Source organism: Suricata suricatta, chromosome 12, assembly GCF_006229205.1.
Source record: "Suricata suricatta isolate VVHF042 chromosome 12, meerkat_22Aug2017_6uvM2_HiC, whole genome shotgun sequence".
Classification (NCBI taxonomy): domain Eukaryota; kingdom Metazoa; phylum Chordata; class Mammalia; order Carnivora; family Herpestidae; genus Suricata; species Suricata suricatta.
Window position 1 is genome coordinate 104761583 of NC_043711.1, and position 4218 is coordinate 104765800.

A 4218-nucleotide genomic window follows, 5' to 3' on the forward strand; every position below is an offset into this window, starting at 1 on the left:
GGGGGGAACTTGCCCGCGGGACCCCTCCTCCTGTCATGCTCCAGGCAAGCGGGTTTCAGAGGAAGGACCGTCCCACGGAGAAAGGATGGGAGGGGTCTCCGAGAGCAGGAGCCCCGGCTGGGGGTCCACTCCAATCCCCATATGCGTGGGACCCTGGATCTCAGTCTGCCAGTGGGCAGAGCCCAACGCAGGGTCTAGGGTGACCTGCAAGGCGCAGTTGTGGAGTTACATAAGGGAAGATGGGGAGCCAGTGGACCCAGCCGGGAAGGGAGCGCACCCACCCGGGCTCAGGCCGCCCCAGGTTGAAGGGGGAGAGGCCAGAGGTTCAGAGCCGGGCCGTGGACCCCTCCCCCTGCTGACAGCACAGTGAGCTGGTCACTGCTGCAGGGACAGGCGAGGTCACTTTGCTTAGTTCGGGCGCAGCCAAGGCAGCAGCTGCTGGCTGCGTTAGCGCCTGCAGGAGGAGGTGGGGGAGGAGAGGCGGCGGGAAGGAGCACCCCCTCCTCCCCAGACACACAAGCTCAGATAGACAGGGTCAAGGACAGATTCAGCAGGAGACACTCACAGCGAGACAGACAGATGCGCCCACACTCAGACACACAGACACCCACAGACCAGGGAAACAGCCACCCAGCGTCAGGCTGGGGACCCACGAACGGCAGTTAGACACACACACATCAGACAGCAGACAGCCAGGGAACAGTGCCCGAGGGAGAGAAAAGCGGCGACTCTCTGCTCTGTCTCCAGGGGGCACATCTGCTGAAACGTCGAGGACAGGAACCAGCGAGTCTGCACGTGGGGGGTGGGGGCCTCAGGGTGGGGGAAGGGGCTGCCGTCCGGACGGCACACGCCGGCACCCCCATAACTTACAGGAGCTTTCCGATCATGCGGGGACCCATCTCTTTCCGTAGCCCCAAGAGATACTTCAGAAACTTTGGGAAGTGGGGGAGGCAAGGCTCGCTCTGACGCTTCCTCAGAGCTGGCTGCCGCAGGAGACCCAGACCTTGGCCCCAGCAGACCCACTGTCCCGTGGCTTCTCAAAGCCTGTGCCGGAGGAGGGGTGCGGGGCTCCAGCTGTCCTCCGGGGTGCTCTCGGAGTACCTCCCCTCCACCAGAGAGCTCTGTTCCTCTTACAGGCTCCCCAGCTTCCCCTCACCGAACCCCAGTGTGCCTGGTGGGCAGGGCTGTGCCAGGACCAGGCGGCTAGTTAGCGGTGAGACCAGCCAGGCGGGGGCTTTCTGGACCCCATCACTGCCATGTGCCAAGTTCTCCTACACCTTTGGACCTGGGTCAGGATTCTGCCCGCCATGCTCTGCCAGCAGCTCCCTGCTGAGTGGGTCTCCCCAAGCCCTGCTCTTCCCCAGTCGCTCAAGGCTGGTGTGGGTGGGGCGGTGCTGTGTGGGTGCCCTTCACCCCGGCCTTGGGAGAAGGAGTTTGATGGGGACCGCAAGGGGGCTTTGGCTCTGCCTCACTGGCTGGGAGCCTCCTTCTCAGCCTCAGTGTCCCCATTGAAGTGTCGGGGGCAGCCCCGCTGAAGTCCTGGAGAAGCTGGCCATGCTGTCCTGTGGCTACCAATATTCTAGAGCCTTCCCTGACAGTCTTTGTCCCCATGCCAGCTGGGGTGGGGGGCGTGGACTCAGTTCAGAGCTGGCTCTAGGGCAACCTGCTGGACGACTCAAACGAGTAATGTGGTTTTCCGAGGTGGAGATCTTCCTCTGTGAGTTGAGGCCATCAGGAGAGGGAAGGCCAGGGTTGACCCGCAAGTTTGAAGGTGACCATGGCCAAGACAGGTGAGCACCTCCTGCTGGCATTTACATGCATGACCTCACTAATTCCGTTTTGCCTTCAGAGGTGGATAGGACTGAAGGTCCCTGTGTAGAGCCGGGAAGCCACCTGCTCAAGGTCACACGAGGCCAGAGGCCCCTCACTTAACAGCCACACTCAGCACAGCTCTAAGCCCAAGGCCCCAGACCTAAGGTCAAGGCCAGTTTTGACCTTGGTTGGACAGAAGCCTGATGTGCTCTAGCCTTGCCAAACCAATTGGGGGTGAAAGAGGAAAGTCCTCATATGACTATGCACAGGGCATCTTGTCCTGGGGATTCTGTCCCAAGAAGTGAGTATCCAGGTCCCTGGATGGCAGGGACCCTCTAAGACCCTGCGAAAAGCTGGCTGAGGGCTGGGGACAAGAGCAGGCCCCTCCCTGGGCTCATCGAGACCCTTTCAGAGAGTGGCCTGGGCCCCAGTTTGTCCAGCGGTTGAAGTAGCTGGCATGGGGTGTGCCAGACGTCCGGTCCAGAAACAGGCCATGAGCAAGCGCCCCGTTCGCACAGACTCACGCCAGATGCAAACCCCACACATAGGAGATCATTCACCCACCGACTGATATAGTGATCTGTCTGTTCATCCACTCACACAGGGCTTCCTGAGCACCTACGACGCACCGAGCACGGCACCAGGTTGTCCTGGCGGAGGGAGGTGAGGACGTGGCGCCCGCGTCAGCCGGTTGTAAGGAATGAAGCGAGGCAGGGACAGACGGGGTCAGGGCACAGGGCCTGGTGGCCGTGGAGTGTGCCACTCAGCTCTCCTTTCACGAGAGTGAGGCACAGGGGCGGCACGTTCTGGATCTGCAGCTGAGCGGGAGCTGAGGTGAGGCCCGTGTTGTTCCCGCGGGTGGGACCCCCGGCCCCGGGTGGCACGTGCCGTGGGAGCCGGAACACGTCCTGGGTGAGAACTTCGCTGGAGTTGGTGGCAGTGCCCGAAGTCTTCGGAGCTGGTCGGGGGCCCGACTTGTAGGGTCAGAGGTGGGGACAAACAAGGGCTCCAGGCTGGGGCCGTGTGGACGGACATGGGCCCGTGGGCCGCAGCGTGAGGGGTGTGTACCCCCGTGAATGGTGGGACAGCACAGAGCGGCCACACCAGAGGCCGTGCATGAGCCAGGAGCACAACTCCGCCGGCCCAGGACGGCCTGGCCACCGCCACCTCTGACATCAATGCTGAGCCCCCAAAATGGCACATTCTCTGTGGAGAACAGGTCGCCACCTGGTGGCGAATTGGCTGAGTTGGGTAGTTGGGTAGTTGGGTACACTGGTGGGTCGGCACACACCCGCTCCGTTGTGGGCTGCTCCCTGTGACCCTGGGCCTCACGGAAGCCTGACCCGGGGAACCCGCGCTGTGCGGTGCCCGGTCAGGGCCCATCAGCCCGGAGCCCGCTACTCGCTCCGCGCACCAGCTGGGAGTGGCCGCCTTACAGGACACAGGGACAGCCTTCCAAGGCACCACAGCAGGGCAGTGCCCGAGAGGGTGGGCGCCGTCCCACGGGACCCAGCAGAATGAACCAGAGATCCGGACACGGCGCTGCGTTTCCGAAAGGAGAAGATCGAATTTGGACCTCCCTCCCCAGGGGCTCTGAGGGTCACAGGTCCCTTCCCATAGGGCACACTCGCACCAGGACACACAGGCAAGGGCCTGTTGAACTCAGCTTCCACGGCCTCCCTGGTATTTCAGCCCCTCGGGGCCCAGACAGGAGGAACGGTCAGGGCTCTGTCAGCAGGAGGGGGTGGGGACACGTGTGGAGTGCCCGCCCTCCTGGCCCCGTGGGGCCCCCAGTGTGACTCTCATGTGCGTGGACGGCGCGGCCATCCCAGCCCGAGAAGGCACGGCAACCAGGGGCTCAGATCCTCAGGACTGAGGATGTGGGTCACACCCCCAGGTGGGCCCCCAAGACCCGCAGAGGTGACAGCAGAGATGAGGTAAGGCTGGCCAGGTAGGCTGGATAGCGGAGGAGGGAGGGGGTGCGCACCGGCTGAGCCCCGAGACCGGCTGTAATGACGGGGCTGGTTTGCCTAACCCCCTCTAGGAGCTCTCCCTCTGGGAAGAGAGGCCAGGGCAGTACTGGGGGGGGGGGTCCGTGCAGGGGAAGGCACCGCAGCACTCGCACGGGCTCAGCGTCCCTCCCACCGAGGACTGAGGAGGGAGGGGGAGCCGTAGGCGGCTGGAGGGAAGGGCGTTCCAGGCAGGGGTTGTGCAGGAGCAGAGGACCAGGAGGGGGCACCTGTGTCTGGGGCTGGGGCAGAGCGAGGGGACTGCATGGGGGCAGGACAGAGGTGCTGCCTGGAGGGGGAGCCCCCGCAGGGCTCTGGGAGACACTGTGATGGACGCTGTCCTCAGGGCACAGAGAGGCCAGCAGGGTGGAGGGCAAAGGCCAAGCGGGGGGGGGGG